At 35.8% G+C, this 17,296-nt stretch overlaps 1 pseudogene; it reads left to right on the top strand.

The window, feature by feature from the left end:
• LOC114052407 overlaps nucleotides 1-17,296 on the top strand; it is a 37,617-nt pseudogene that overhangs the window by 19,614 nt on the left and 707 nt on the right.

Raw genomic sequence — 17,296 nt, forward strand, 5'->3', positions numbered from 1 at the left:
ACAGGAAAGAGAAAAGAGAGCACATGTTTCTCTTGCAATATAAAACTTGTGGGCAAACTTCTCAAGTTGTGTTGTAATTCAAGTTGTTTTAATTATCACAACTCTCATTTAACCATAAGTAGGATACAGACTCTCCTATGTTGTACCTAAGCATTCTTACCAGAAATCAATGTGAGAGAGGTAGTATATTTTAAGGGAAGAGGGAACTGTAGTTGGGAATCAGAAGGCCAGGTTCTAGTCTCAGCTTCAGCCACTTAGAGCTCAATGACTTTGTAACTGTTATATTACTATTCTGCAATTCAGTTGCCTTAGCTGAAGAATGGAGAGAAGCGTTCTTGCACTAGCAATTTCACAGGCTTGTTATGGTGGTCAAATGAAACAACGCAGGTAAACTGTAAGCACTAGGCACTACGTAAATGTAATCAATATTTATTATTACCTTCTGGATATCTGCCCTTCATGTATCGTATCAAAGAATGCAGTGAGGTACAGAACAGCATGGTTTTTGAAGTTTGAGGACCTAGGTTCAAATCCTAACTCTCTTACCTGTGAGCCTTTGGGAAAATGATTTAAGCTTTTCAGGCCTCAATTCAGGCCTGAAAAGTCAGGATGCTGGACTACACGGCTCTTGGGGTCCCTTCTAGTCCCCTCTAGATTTGTGATCTCCCTTCAAACATCCCTCATCTACATTGGCTTCACTCCGTACACAGCCACACTACAAGTACTCATCCTCTCTCATCTGGCCTATTGTCAGAGCCTTCTAATGTCCTGTTTCACACTGTGCTGGAATGAAAAGAGAATTCCCTGAAATCAAATGTCACTTTTGTTACATTTTGAAACAACAACTGAGGATGAGGCAAATATGTGGAAAGGACTGAGCAGATATAGGAGAAAAAAGGCTGAGCAACCCTGGTTAGACTTAACCTCTTTCCTTGTGATGGTAGATTTTGGTGGAAAATTCCTATCATATGAATGAATGAATTTCAGATCTTTTCTAGGTATTCTGGAGAGTCAGGTAGATGTCCTTTCTAAATTCTTGTGATATGCCCGAATGATATAACAATGGTATGATGACTTTGTCTGAATGTCTCCCTTGCCTCTATTTCAGATCTGAGTGATGAGGAAATCCTGGCCCGATCCATTACCTTTATTTTTGGTGGCTATGAAACCACCAGCTCAGTTCTGTCCTTCCTTTTTTATAACCTGGCCACCCACCCTGAGATCCAGGAGAAACTTCACGAGGAGATAGATGAAGTATTGCCCAACAAGGTGAGAGAATGAGAGGAACACCCCCCTCCCAACTTACTTCCTATTTATCCATTTGCCTCATCTCCTAGTAGAAGCTTTGTCCAAATCCCCTTGCTGCTGAGTGTTTGCCTATAATTGGGGCATGGCCAGGATCTGACAAGGAAAAGATATATTTAGAAAGTATATATTTACATGACGTTCTGCTTGCAGAGAAGGAAATATCTCAGAAACTAGTGCCAAACCTTGGAAAAATGCTGAAAAAGCTCACTTGTTCATTATTTATTCAGCCACTTCATAGCTCCTCTTCCATTTCTGGTATTAATTTTCCATCTCTTCTGATACTCAGTATCTTTGTAACTTTGGGTTACTCCTCACTTAATCTCTTTCTCCTTTGACATTCTAGTTTCTTGTCCCTTGCTTGCCCTCCCCTTCCCTACTCTCCTCTCATCTCCGCTTCTCAGATTCTTGTTCAGTCTCTGATGTGACTGATGAAAGGGGCTATACACTCTTCCTGATGTCAGAAGACAAAAGGTCATATGAATGGACATTGGACTTTGACTTTACCAAGGAAACTCTTTTTGATTCACCAGGATCACTTGACTCCTTCACTCTTTTACCAAATAGGATAATTACCATTATGCAAACATTTAAACAGTCATTTCCCTATGAAGTTAAGGGATACCCTTGAAAATATATTAGAATGATCCACTTAAAAAATAATGAGTTACCAAGCTAGAATGGTAGCAGTAGGAAGGAAGAAGAGATAAAGTTATAAAAGTGTCTCTTTAGATCTCATTGACCATGTAGCAAACCAAACCTGAGCCTTTATAATAGTACTGAGTAATTCTCCAAAACACTGTCCAAGACCTAAAGTATTCTCTAATCTATTTGGAAGTAAAAACAGAATGATTTGATCAGAGAAGTTCTTGTAAATAGATAACTATGTTATTTGGTGTGAGGAATGCTGGGAAAGCCTCTCTGCCCCTACTCTCAGTATTTCTTCTAAATTCTACAAATACAGATGCATCCTTTTGAGTCTTTTCTGTTGTGAAGTCCCTTAAAGGAATAAAAACCAAACTGTTAAGAAATAAGACCAGAACATCTCAACATTGATGGTGAGCTGAGAATGAGGCTTCTAGAGTCTGGATAGAAGTTAGTTATCTTTGGAAGGATAAGCAGAGATGACAAGAAGTGGAAGCTGGGGAACATTGAAGACATAGATAGGCTTTTCTCAGGTTTCAAGTGTATGTAAAGGAAATTTGACTGAGGTAATTTTTGTCCACTATTCCACCCTAGATCTCATGATTGGCCTGGTTTGTTCCAAAAGAACCCAGAAGAAGAAAAGAAAAACATTCATCTTCGCACAACTTCCTTCTACTGAGGTTCAAGAGTTTTGTCACAGGCTCAAAAGGGCTCATTTTATGAAAACATTTATTTAGATGCAAGTCTCACATTGACAGATCTCAGAATTTTTGAGTCATGTCATTAGCATATTGACAACTAGATTGACTCCCAATATTCCATAAGTTCATTAATAAAAATACCTACAGAAGGTATTACTGTAATATATGTTGATCAGACATACAATAGAATTAGTATAGACTCATTCTAAAACCAAGTAAAGGTAGATGTAATATGTTACCTTAGTATTTAGAATTTAATGCTTAGAACTGTTTTTTTTTTCTTCCAGGAAGCAGTCACATATGATGCCCTAGTACAGATGGAGTACCTAGACATGGTGATAAATGAAACTCTCAGGATGTTTCCCATAACTCTCAGGACTGAAAGGTTGCTAAGAAAACTGTGGAATCAATGGAATGAAGATTCCTAAAGGCACAGTGGTGATAGTCCCAACCTTTACCCTTCATCATGACCCAGAATACTGGACAGAGCCAGAGGATAATTTTTTTTTTAAATAAGAGAAAAGGTTACTCAACATGATCAATTGAGACAGTTTGTAGAGAACACTGAGTTGGGAGACAGGATCAGGGTTTGAATGCTGCTTTTGTGTCTTGCTTAGATTGATGACTCTGGGCCTGTCACTTAAACTCTCACAACAACCCTGCCTGATGCCTACAGTAGCTATTTCAGTAACTTGGACATAGCCACTTTAGGCATTATTGTCTATATTTTATAGATGAAGGAATTGAGGCTTATATACATTGTCACTTGGCATTAGCTTTATAGCTAAGAAGTATTAGACGTTGGATTTGAATACTGGTCTTTATTAGAGTTTCCAAATTGAAAAATGAAGGTTTAAACTGTGTGCCAACTGGGATCCCTTCCATCTTTAAATTCTATAAACTGTGATTCTTTTAATTAGTTATTGTATAAGTTGTCTATTCCAGGGTCAATGCAAACATGTGCAATTATTTTCATTAATCAGTATTTGTAGATTTTTAAGCTCTTAGCAGTGATTAATTTTTAGGGCATATCAGACAGAGGACACGTTGCTATATTCAGAGTGAGGAAGATTTTAATTCAAATCCGACCTCTGATGCCATTTAGCTATATGGCCAAGGGCACTAATGATCCCACTCCATACAGTGACTCTTCCGAATATTTTCATCCCTCCTCAAAGCTCCCATTGCTCCTCCCATTTCCACATTTTTGGAAGGATAAGCAGAGATGACAAAAAGTAGAAGCTGGGGAGCATAGACTCTTCTTGGGTCTCAAGTGTATCAAAAGTAAATTTGTCTGAGATACTATTAGTCTACTATTCCAGCTGAGAAACTTCCATCATATTTTACCAGAAAAAAAATGAAGCTGTTCATAGTGAACTCCTTCTTTTCCCCTCTCCCTCATCTCTCATCACTGTGATGCCTTCTGCTACTAGCCCCTCCATTACACTTGTATTACGTGATGAAATAACCTTATTCCTTGCCAAGGCTAGTTCTTCTACTTGTTCAAGCGAGTCCATCTCTTCTCATAGATTGACCCATTTGTCATTCCCACTCTTATACTTGTTTTCAATCTTTCCCTGTTTACTGACTCATTTTTCCCTGTCTACAAACATTACCTTATGACTGCTATCCTGAGTAAACCCCCTCTTGACCCTTCTCTCCTTGCTCTCCTCTATATTTTGTAGCTAACCTCCTCAAATAATTTACAATATAATGAAAAGGTACAAGATTGCCTACAATACATGCCTCCACTCTGTCCCCTTTTACCTTTTTGTCTTTGAATTTTAAAGAATTATTTAACATCTTTTGCTGTTTTCTTGTTGTTCAGTTGTGGCTGGCCCTTTATCACCCCATTTTGGGTTTTCTTGGCAGAGATACTGGAGTGATTTATCATTAACTTCTGCAGCTCATTTGACAGATGAAGAAATGGAGGCAAACATGGTTAAATGACTTGTTAAGGGTCCCACAGGTACTAAGTTTCTGAGGTCAGATTTTAATTCAGGTCTTTGTAACTCCAGGCCTACCTTTCTATCTATTTTAACATTCAGCAGCCCCCAAACCCTCCAAATCTTTGGTCTAAATGAAATGCTATTTTTTAAATCCTGTTTATTTTCTTTTTTTTAAAATTTATTTTATTTTCAGTTTCCAATGTTAACTTTCGTAAGATTTTGAGTTCCAATTTTTTCCATATCTCTCCTATCCCTCCACCCCACAGTGGTGTGTAAATTGATATAGGCTTAAAATATACATTCATATTAAACCTATTTTCACATTAGTCATATTGTAAATAAGAATTAGAACTAATGGGTGAAACCATGAGAAAGAAGAAACAAAAGAGAAAGATAGAGATTGAGAGAGAGAGAGAGAGAGAGAGAGAGAGAGACAGAGAGAGAGAGAGAGAGATACAGAGAGAGATACAGAGAAAGAGAGAGAGAACAAATAATATGCTTTGATCTGCCACAGTTCTTTTTTTGGATGTGGATGGCATTTTCCATTGTGAGTCTTTTGGAGTTTCCTTAGATTCTTGCTTTGTTAAGAAGAGTTAAGTTTATCAAAGTTAGTCACCACACAATGTAGCTATTACTGTGTATAGCATTCTCCTGATTCTTCTCACTTCACTAAAGCATCAGTCCATACAAATCTTTCCAGGTTTTTCTGAAGTCTGCCTGCTCATCATTTCTTATAGCACAATAGTATTTCATTACAATTCACATACCACAATTAGTCCAGCCATTCCCCAACTGTTGAACATCCCCTCAATTTCTAGTTCTTTGCCACCACAAAAAGCTGCTATAAATGTTTTTTACATGTAGGTCCTTGTCCCATTTGTATGATCTCTTTGGAATACAGATCTAGAAGTGGTATTGCTGGGTCAAAGAGTATGCACAGTTTTGTAGCACTTTGTGCATAGTTACAGATTGCTATCTGGAAGATAGCATCCTATTTTTTAGCCAGTACCAAGTAGTTTTGAAGATTGCTGCTTTATAATACAATTTAAGATCTGGTACGGCTAGGCCACCTTCCCTTGCATTTCTTTTCATTAACTCCCTTGATATTTTGGACCTTTTGTTCTTCCAGATGAATTTTGTTATTATTTTTTCTAGCTTTATAAAATAATTTTTGGCAGTTTGATTGGTATAGCGAGTAAGTAAATTAATTTAGGTAGAATTGTCATTTTATATTTCGAATGACAATTTAGAATTGTCATTTATTAGCTCAACCTACCCACAAGCAAATGATTTCCCCCCCCCAATTATTTAGATCTGACTTTATTTGTGTGAAAAGTGTTTTGTAATTGTGTTCATATAGTTCCTGGGTTTGTCTTGGCAGGTAGACTGACAAATATTTTATAATATCTACAGTAATGTTAAATGGAATTTCTCTTCCTATCTCTTCCTGTTGGGCTTTGTTAGTAACATAAAGACAGGACAATGATTTATGTGGGTTTATTTTATAACCTGCAAGTTTGCTAAAGTTGTTTATTATTTCAAGTAGTTTTTTACTTGATTCTGTGAAATACTATTGCAAGAAGAGATCAACAGTGTCATTCCTTACATTCTTAGTAATTAAATGTTTCAAATCTCTAAAACATAATTAATATTTGTATTAGAATAGTTGTTGAGAGTCTGTTGAAATTTCTGTCTTTTAACCTAGTTTGGTATTTTTAAAAATGATAAATAACAAATAGGGTTTCATGATAGGAAGGAATTGTTCTGAAGACAAACAAGTGGTGCTTTAGATGTTCTTACTATCTTCTTGAGGTAGATCTCTTGATGTCTGCTGTTTTGTCTCCTTTTTATTTTTATGTTGATTTTTAAAATTTTGATTTCCAAATTTTCTCCTTTCTTCTGCTCTCTTCCCCATCCTTTGAGAAGTCAAACAATATGGATCAATTTTACCTGTGAAATAATGAAAAACATATTTCCATTTTATCCTTGTGCCAAAAACAAGAAAAATAAAGTGAAAACAATCTACTTCAACATGCACTCAGAATTCATAACTTCTCTCTGTGGAGTTGGATATCATTTTTCATCATGGTAACTTTGGAAGTAATATTGGATCATTGTATCAACTCAAGTAGCTGAGTCTTTCACAGTTGATCATTATTACAATTTTCCTGTTAGCATGAAAATTGTTCTTCATTTTGCATCATTTTATATATCTTCCCAAGTTTTTCTGAAACCATCCCCTTTACCATTTCTCACACCACAATAATATTCCATCACAATTCTACCATAATTTGTCCAGCCATTCCCCATATGACAGTTATCCTTTTCAGTTGAAATTTCTTGCCACCACAAAAGCACTGCTTTAAATATTTTTGTACATATAAGCTTTTTTTTTTTACCTGTTCTTTGTTCTCATTGGGTATAAATTGTAGGATTGCTGGGTCAATGTGTCTACAGTCTTATTGTCCTTTGGCCATAGTTCAGAATTGTTCTCCAACATGGTTCGACCAGTTAACAATTCCACCAAAAGTGTTCTAGTTGGAATTTTCCCATCACCTACAGTATTTGTCATTTTTTCCCCTGTCAGATTAGTCAATCTGATAGGAGTGAGATTTTGCCCTAGAGATGTAGTTTGAATCTTTTTAATCAATAGTGATCTACAGTATGTGTTCATGTGACTATTGATGAGTTTGATTTCTAGTTCTGAAAATTGCCTATTTGTATCCTTTGACCTTTTGCTAATAGGGTATTGCTTTTATTTTTATGAATTGACTCATTTACTTTTAGATTTGAGAAATGAGACCTTTATCAGATAGATTTGCTATAAATTTCTTCTTCCTCCCCAGTTTTCTACTTTCCTTCAAATTTTGACTGAATTGGCTTTGTTTGTGCAAAAACTTTAAATTAAATATCACACAAGTCATCCATTTTATTTTCTGAGATGCTCTATCTCTTCTTTGGTCATACAGTCTTACCTTATCCATATATATGAAAAGTAATTTTTTTTTCTATTCATCCTTAATTTGCTTATGATATCACTCTTTGTGCCTACATTATGCACCCATCTTTTGTTTATCTGGCTATACAGTGTGAGATGTTTATGTATGCCTAGTTTCTGCAAGATTGCTTTGCAGTTTTCCCAGTACTTTACTTTTTTTTAATAGTGCCCCTAAAGTTTAGCTCTTTGGATTTATCAAGAACATCGGATTACTGTGGTCATTTACCTATTATGTATAGTGCACCTAATCTATTTCACTGATCAACCACTCTATTTATCATACAGTACAAGGATGTTTTGGTGATTACAGTTTGTACTATAGTTGAAAATTATTACCACTCTGCTTTCTTCCTTTACTTTTTCCCCAATGATTCCCTTGATATTCTTGAACTTTTTATCTTCCAGATGAACTTTGTTCTTTTTTCCACTAGTGCTATAAAATGATTCTTCAGTAGTTTCATTGATATGGTACTGAATAATTAAATTAATTTGGATAGAATTATCCTTTTTATTATGTTCATTTGGCATATTTGTGAGCAATTAATATTTCTCTAATTGTTTAGAGTTACTTTTATTTGTGTAAAATGTCTTGTAATTATGGTTGTATAGTTCTTGTGTGTTTCTTGGCAGGTAGATTCCCAAATATTGTATATCTTCTACAGTTATTTTAAATGAAAGTTCCATTTCTATCTCTTCCTGAATGCTGATGATTTATGTGGATTTGTTTTATATCCTGCCAGTTTGCTGAAGTTAATTATTTTGACTAGATTTTGTTAGTTGATTCTATAAGGTTCTCCCAGTATATCACCTAATCATCTTCAAAATGGAACAATTTTTTTCCCCTTGTTGCCTATGCCTATTGCTTTAATATCTTTTTCTTATCTGTTGCTATAGCTAACATTTTTGTACAATACTGAGTAATAATGATGATAATTGACATGCTTGTTTCACCCCTGATCTCATTGGAAGGCTTCTCATCTATTCCCATTACAGATAATGATTATTCTTGTTTTTTAGATTGGTACTATTTATCATTTTAAGAAAATTCCATTATTCTTATGTTTTCTAGTATTTCAATAGGAATAGGTGGTATATTTTGTCACAAGCCTTTTCTGGATCTGTTGATATAACCACATGATTTTTTTTTGTAATTGATACGGTCAGTTATAGTTTTCCTAATATTTAACCCATCTTATATTCCTGTTATAAGTCCTACCTGGTCATAATAATCTTTGTGACATATAACTGTAGTCTTCTTTTGAGTATTTAGAATTTTTGCCTCAATATTCATTAGAGAAATTTGTCAATAGTTTCCTTTCTCTGTTTTTACTCTCCCTGGTTTAGATATCAAGATTGTATTTGTGTCACAGAGAAAATTTGGCAGAATTCATTCTTTAGTTATTTTTTGAAACAGTTTATATAGTATTGAAATGAATTGTTCTTTTAATGTTTGCTAGAATTCACTTGTAAATCTATGTAATCATATAGATTTTATCTTAGGGAACCCATTTATGGCTTTTTACATTTCTTTTCTCTAATTTAGCATAATTTAAGTATTTTATTTCCTATTCTGTTGATATGTGCAATTTATACTTTGTGTAAATGATCATCCAGTTCATGTAGATTGCCAATTGACTTGTATAGGCTGATGCTGAGTAAAGTGAGCAGAACCAGGAGAATGCTATACACAGTAACAGCCACATTTGTGCAATGGCGGACTTTGATAGACTTAGTTCTTCTCAGCAATGCAAGGATCTAAGACATCTCCAAAAGTCTCATGTTGGAAAATGCTATCCACATCCAGAGAAAGAACTATGGAGTCTGAATGCAGATTGAAGCTTATTATTTGCTCTTTTTTTGTTCTATTTTGTTTTGTTTCTTCTTTCTTGTGGTTCCTGTTATTGGTTCTAATTCTTCTTTAATGTGACTAATGTGAAAATATGTTTAATAGAAATGTATATGTAGAGCCTATATCAGATTGCATACTGTCTTGGGGAAGGACGTATGGATTGAGGGGGAGAAAATTTAAAACCCAAAAGCTGATGGAAGTGAAAGTTGGAAACTAAAAATAAATTAATTAATTAAAAGAAAGATAGATGAGAAATGAGCACTAGTAAATGGAAGAAGTACTATGAAGTGGCTGAATGAACCATGGACAAGTGGGCTTTTTCAGTATTTTTCCAAGGGTTGGCACTAGTTCCTGAGATATTTCCTTCTCTGCAAGCAGAACTCCATGTAAATTCATGGTATCTCAACAAATCTTTGCCTTCTCAGACCCTGACCATTTCTCAATAATAGGCAAACACTGAGCAGTGAAGGGATTTGGACAAAGCTTCTACTAGGAGATGAGGCAGATGGGTGAATAGGAAGTAAGTTTGGAGGGGGTGTGAATATTTCTATTCTTCTCATCCTCTCACCTTGTTGGGTAAAACTGCAGATGCAGTAATATCATACTGGGTGCATTCTAGGCACATTTGTTATGATTCTATTAGCTTGAATTAGAATTCTGTGGCATTAAACAGATGTACAATATCTCTATCTTCACAAATGTAATTTTTTGAGAGGGGAACTACAGTTGACTGACCATTGAAATGTGTAGGTATAATGGAAAGATTACTTAGAATACTCACCCCCAGGTTTTCCATAATTTTTAAAACAAGTCATGTCAACATCTGCATAACCCTGAAACAAAATTTTTAAATCTGGTATTGACATGAATTCTTAACAATGAATAATATTAAAAATGCTTAATGTTAGGAAGTTAAACATAACATAATTATATTTTTTGCTATTGTTGTTATGCCCTTCACTTTGCCTGGAGTTCCTAATAATTGCTTTGATTTCATCTTCATTCATAGGGGTAATTTAGCTTTCCTCTTTCTTTTTTTTAAATCAAATTAAGTAATTGTTTATCTATATTATTGTTTTTTTCTTCATAAACCAAATCTATATTTCATTTTTCATTTAAAAGGTTTTCTTAATTTACAATTTTTTAAATCTCTCTTTTAATTTTTAGGATTTTATTTTGGTGTTTAATTGGAGATTTTAAATTTGTTCTTTTTAAGTTTTTTTTTCCTTTAGTTTCATGCTCAATTCATTGATTAGCAATTTCCCTCTATTATTGATCTAAGGCAGGAGTGGAGAACCAATGCAGCCCTTTGAATTCAAACTTCACAGGACAAATCCAATTAATAAAAGGGTTTGTTCTGTAAAACTTGGACTCAATCAAAATGCCACACCCAAGGACCTAGAAAGCCACATATGGCCTTGAGGCTACAGGTTACTCACCCCTGATCTAAGGATTTAGAGATATAAAATTTTGCCCACTTATTGCTTTGAGTGAATCCTATCAATTTTGAATGTTGTCTCATTGTTGTCTTTATCTTTAATGGAATTACTGATCATTTCTATGATTTGTTTTTTGACCCATGCAATCCTGAGTTAGCAATTAATTTTCAATTAATTCACAATCTATAAAAGCTCTTTAATAAATTTAATTTTCATTTCATTATAGTCCTCAAAGAGTGCACTTAATATGTCTCCTTTTATGTATTTGTTTGTGAGGATGTTATATCTTAATATATGGTCAGTTCTTGTGAAGGTGCCATGTACAGCTTATTAAAGAAGCATTTCCTTCATATTCCCATTCAGTTTTCTGCAGAGGTCTGTCATATCTGTTTTTCAAAATTCTATTCATCTCTTTAACCCATTTATTATGAGTTAAACTCTTTATCTAATTTATTTTATGAACTAGATTTATCTAGTTCAGCAAGTGGTAAATTGGACATCCCCAGATGTTCAATTTCACTGTCTATTTCCTCCTAATTCAAAATTTCCTTTTAGAATTAGAATGCATTTCCATTTAGTGTATCTCTGTTTAATATTCATATTACTTCATCATCAATGGTAACTTTTAGCAAAACGCAGTTTCCCTGATGATTTCTTTTAAACAGGTCTATTTTTAGTTTTCCTTTGTCTGATATCATGTTTGCAACCCTTCCTATTTAACTTCAGTTGAAGTAAAATAGATTCAGACACTGCCCCTGATTTTAAGTCCAACTGTGTGTCATTCTGTTTAAACATGTTTCTCATAACAACATATTGTTGGATTCTGATTTTGAATTCATTCTCCAAATCACTTCCATTTACTGTGTAAATTGATCTCATTCACATTCACAATTATGATTGCTAACTGTATATTTCCTTCATCCTCTTCTTGTTCTTCTCTTCCTTCTCCCACTCCTTCTTCTTCTCCTCCTCCTCCTCTTGCTCTGCTTCTTCCTACTTCTCTCTCTTTTTGTCTTTTTTTCATTGACTATCCTGGGTCCACAATAATTGAGTTGTTTCCTTCTGGATGTTTGCATTATTTTCTGTTTTACCCTGGAGCTCTGGTATTTGGTTGTAGTAATTCTGGAGTTTTCATTTTGGAATCTTTTCTGGAGGTGATAGGTGGATTCTTTTCATTTCTCCTCTGCTCTCTGGTTCTATAATATATGGGCAATTTTCTTATATAATTGTTTGAAATATGATGTCTAGACTCTTTTTTCTGATTATATCTTTCAGGTAATTCAAGAATTCTTAAATTATATCTCCTTAATCTATCTGCAAGTTCAGTTGATTTTCTGATGGGATATTTGACATTTTCTTTCATTTTTTTTATTCATTTGGCTTACTTTTATTTTTTTTTGATGTTTCATTGATTCATTAGCTTCCATTTGATCAATTCTAATTTCCTTCTTTTAGTGAGGTTTTGTATTTCTATTTTTCACTTGGCCAATTCTGCTTCTTTTCTCTCAGTACATTTTCTTAGTTAGATCAGGTTAATCTACTTACTTAGATCTACTTAACCCACTCGATTATATTTTTTTATCATTACATCAAAGTCAACTTATACCCAACCCCACTATGCATACCCCTTTAAAATGGTGTAATAACAATAGTTCTCAAGAATTACAAGTTACACCCCTTCTAGGGATGTAAAATTTGCCTGCATTGTTTAGGACAATATGTTTTTTTTCCTGTACTGTTTACCTTTTCATGTCTCTCTTGAGTCTTGTATTTGAAGATCAAATTTTCTGTTGAGGTCTGGTCTTTTTATCAGGAAGGTTTGGAAGTCTCCTGTTTCACTGAATGTCCATCTCCTCCCCTGAAAGGTTATGCTCATTCTTGCTATGATCTTTTAATGTAGAAACTTCAAGGTCCTGCATAATCCTGACTGCGGTTCCATGATATTAAAATTGTTTCTTTCTGGCTGCTTGCAGTATTTTCTCTTTGACCTGGTAATTTTGGAATTTGGCTACTATATTCCTTGGTGTTTTCAATTTGGGATCTCTTTCAGGAGGTGAGCAGTGGATTCTTTCTATGGCTATTTTACCCTCCGGTTCTAAGATTTCAGGGAAGTTTTCCTTGATAAATTCCTGAAAATGCTGTCCAGGCTCTTTTTTTCTTCTTGATATTCAAGCAGACCAATAATTTTTAAGTTGTTTCTCCTGTATCTATTTTCAAGGTCATTTATTTTACCAATGAGGTATTTTACATTTTCATCTATTTTTTCATTCTTTTGTTTCTGTTTGACTGATTCTTGTCTCTCATAGAGTCATTAGCTTCCACTTGCCCAATTCTAATTTTTAACAAATTGTTTTCTTCTATTAGATTTTGTACCTCATTTTCCATTTGGCCCATTTTATTTTTTTTAAAGAGTTCTTCCCCTCAGTGAGTTTTTGTGTGTCCTTTTCCATTTGGCTAATTCTGCTTTTTAAGGACTTGTTTTCTACAGTTAATTTTTATCCTTCCTTTTCCTAGCTATTTACTCTCTCTTGCATACCTCTCATTTCTTTCCCCAATTTTTCTTCTACCTCTCTTACTTGACTTTTAAAATCCTTCTTGAGCTCTTCCAAGAAGGCTTTTTGAGCTTCAGACCAGTTCATATTCCTTTTTAAGGTTCCAGATGTGGGTTTGTTGACAATGTTGTCCTCTTCAGAATTTCTGCCTTGATCTTCACTGCTCCCATAATAAGAATCTATGGTACCTTTCTTTTTGCTCATGGTGTTTGCTTATTTCCTGGCCTTTAAAAAATTGAGCTCTCCTGCTGGGGAGCAGGGCACACTGTCCCAAGATTCTTGTGCTGGGAGCCTGGGTCCTGGTCACTGTCTTTGTGTGCTGGGGCCTCAACTGCTGGCAGTAGGAGTCTATAGGGTTCTGGCAGGTTACCTGGTGTTGGGCTGGAATCAGCAACACTGGAACTCTAGGGGTAGGATTGGGTAGTCTGGCCCCTAGAGGTTGTCTTCTCACCTGGGTCTTTCTTTTTCCTCCTTTACCTTTCTTTGGCTCCTTTCAGATGAATGTTTCACTGCTGAGGTGTGTTTCTCTGCCTAGGTCTTTCCACCTTGGAGCACTTCCCAGAGTTTCGCTGAAGCACTGGGAGACTTGATTGCTATAAAACACCGAGACACCTGGTGATTGTCTAAGCCAGTTTCAGTGGCTCCCCTGCCTGTACTGAGGCATGTGGGAGTCCTGGTATTGGTGTTTGCCTGCTCTACCACCTGGTGTTAAGGATCTCACCCTTGTACGCTGAGGTGGGGCTTTCCCTAGCTTGCTGGGAAGCCTCCCATTATGTACTGCTACCCTTACCCCAGGGCAAGAGGTGCTTTTCTTCCTAATCCCTCAAGCTACCTGGGCTACCAGACCTTGTCTTTGTTCTGGTTCAGCTATTCTAGGATTTTTCCTGGAGCAATATTTTCTGGGCTTTCAGATGTTAATAAGAGACAGTAAGAGCTACTTACTTTTTACTCTGCCATCTTGGCTCCTGGAAGCAGAAACTCCCCACCTTCCCTTTTTTAAAATTCCCAATTATGCTTCTTAAGGAGTTATTTTCTTCATTAATTTTTATGCCTCTTTTACCAAGCTATTAATTTGCTTTCTGTAATTCTCTAGCATTGCTCTTATTTTTTTTCCAAAAATTTCCTCTACTTCTCTTATTCAATTTGTAAAATATTTTTTTTTTTCCTTTTTAAAAACAGCCTCTCTTCTTGTTTAGTTTTTCTGGGAATACTTTTGGGGCTTTTTTCCAATATGGTGTTTTCTTTGAGGCTTTGCCAGTAGATGTTTTCAGGTCATTTTCTTTGTCTGAGTTTGGGTCTTTAGCTTCTCTATTATTCTCATAGTTTTTTTTATGATCAAGTTCACTTTTTCTTTGCTTATTTTTACAATTTTTGTCTTGACTTAAAGCTTTCTATTGAAGTTGGATTATTCTCATTTCAGGGATGAGGAGTCATTGTCCCAAGCATCAGCCTCTTTTGCATTTCTTTTTTAACAGTTGTGTGTGTGTGTGTGTGTGTGTGTGTGTTGAGGGGGGTGGTTCCGTAAGTTTCTAGTGCTTCCAAGTTGGTTTAATTGAAGGAGGAATGTGGTCCTGCTCTCCTGCTCAGCACTCTGGTGTGTAACCTGTGAGGGCCCTTGCTCTGTCATGACCATAACTCCTTTCCTCCCTGCAACTTTGACATGGAACTGCATAATGGACAAGAGAATTGTTAAGTGGTTCCTGATCCAGTGCCTAGTCCTAGAATAGAGCTCCCTTGGAATCTCTTTCTGATCATGTGTTCAATCCTCTTATCTATGTGCAGCGAGAGCTCCTGGTATTGCTGCTGCTATGGCCACTTCCAAGACCCATTGCTGGTATCACTGTCATGTTCTGCTTTTGTCCATCCCCCTACTCCTGTGACACAGATCTCTCCTTCTGATCTCCTTAGTTGCCAAGTTATCCTCAGATGAAAAAATATCACAGTCTGTCCTTTTTTTGTTGTTGTTGTTGAATATGCCATTTTAGAATTTGATTCTATGTGTTATTTTAAAGTTGTTTAGAGGAGAATGTTGGGAGAGTTCAGCTGGAATGCTCCCTTTGCTCTGCCACCCAGGCAATACCTCTGTCTCTCTTTCTCTTAATGTCTTACAATTTTGCTTCTGACCTTATTCCACTGAAACTTCTCTCTACAGTTACTAATGGTCTCTTAATTTCCAAATGCAATGGTCTTTTCCCAATCCCAATTCTCCTTGAACTCTTTGCAGCCTTTGACATAGTTGATCATTATCTTCATCATACTCTCTTCTCTTCTTCTCTCTAGGTTTTTGGAACCCCACTCTCTCCTGGTTCTCCTCCAACCTATCTGACCTCTACTTGTCTGTCTCTTTTACTGGAACTCTTCCAGATCACACCCTCTAATTCCTAGATATCCCTCAGGCTTCAGACCTGGACTCTATTCTATTCTCCTGCTCTGCTACTTCACTTGGTGAGCTCATTAATTCTCATGGATTTAATTACCATCTTTATGCCAATGATTTTAAAAACTATCTGTCTTGCCCCAACTCTCTCCTTACCTCCACCTTCTCTTCTCCAAATGCTGTTCAGACATTTTGAACAGTATGCATAGTAGACATCTTAAATTCAATATGATCAACACCAAATTCATTATAATTCCCCATAATCCCCCTGCCCACCTTTCCTATTTCTGGAAACATCATACTCCTAGTCCCTTGGATTTACAACCTCAGAGTTATACTTTACTACAGATTATCTCTCTCTACCACTCTCATATACAATCTGTTGCTAAAGCCTGTTGATTTCATCTATGCAACATTTTTCAAAAATGTTGTCTTCTGTCCTCTAATGTGATTCCCACTCCAGTGCAGGGCCTAATCTTCTCCTATTTGGATTACTATAATAGCCTGCTGATGGGTCTGTCTGCCTCGATTCTTTTCACACATCAATTAAATCTCCATTTAGCCTTGAAAATGGGTTCTTAAAGTGCAGGCATGATCATGTAACCCCCTTCTGTATATACTCCAGTGGCTCCCTAGTGCCTCCAGGAGCAAATACAAAATGCTCTATTTGGCATTCAAAACCCTTCATATCCTAGCCCTCTAATACTTTTTCAGTCTTCTTCCACCTTACTCCTTGTCACTTATACTTTGATCCAGTTTCACTGGCCACTTCGCTGTTCCACAAACAAGATGCTCCATCTCAACTCAAGCATCTTCTCTGGCTATTTTCCTTGCCTGGAATGCATACCCTTCCCTATTCTGACTTCTGACCTCCCTGGTTTCCTTTTAGTCCCAATGCAAATCTTACCTTCTACAAGAAGCTTTCCTCAACTCCTCTCAATTCTAGTGCCTTCTCTCTCTTAATTATTTCCTATTTATCTTATATATAGCTTGCACTATATCTATTTCTTTGCATATTTACTGTCCCATTAAATTGTAAGCTCCTTGAGGATAAGGAATATCTTTTTCCTCTTTATGTATTCTTGGTACTCTGCACAAAGCACATCACATAGCCGGCACTAAGTAAATGTTTATTGATTGATTGATTGATGCATGTCTTAAAGAGTCAGATTCATTGTTCTTCTGACAAGTCTTGTTTCTTCTTTTTTTCACTCGTCTCTTTTCTCTTGCCATTTTGAAAAATCAGGTTCAGCAAGGAAAACAAAGAGAGCATGAAGCCTTATGTGTACCTGCCCTTTGGTGCTGGTCCTCAAAACTGCATTGGGATGAGATTTGCACTTATGAGTATGAAAGTTGCTACTAGCCTACTCCTGCAGGAATTTTCCTTCAGAACTTATAAAGAGACACAGGTGAGGGGAGTCACATCATTTGTTTCAATACCTAGGATGGTATTTTATTGAATTGATTTTATTTTCAAAGTA

The sequence above is a fragment of the Vombatus ursinus genome, unplaced genomic scaffold (genome assembly GCF_900497805.2).
Source record: "Vombatus ursinus unplaced genomic scaffold, bare-nosed wombat genome assembly UNPS02014807.1, whole genome shotgun sequence".
In the NCBI taxonomy this organism is placed as follows: Eukaryota; Metazoa; Chordata; class Mammalia; order Diprotodontia; family Vombatidae; genus Vombatus; species Vombatus ursinus.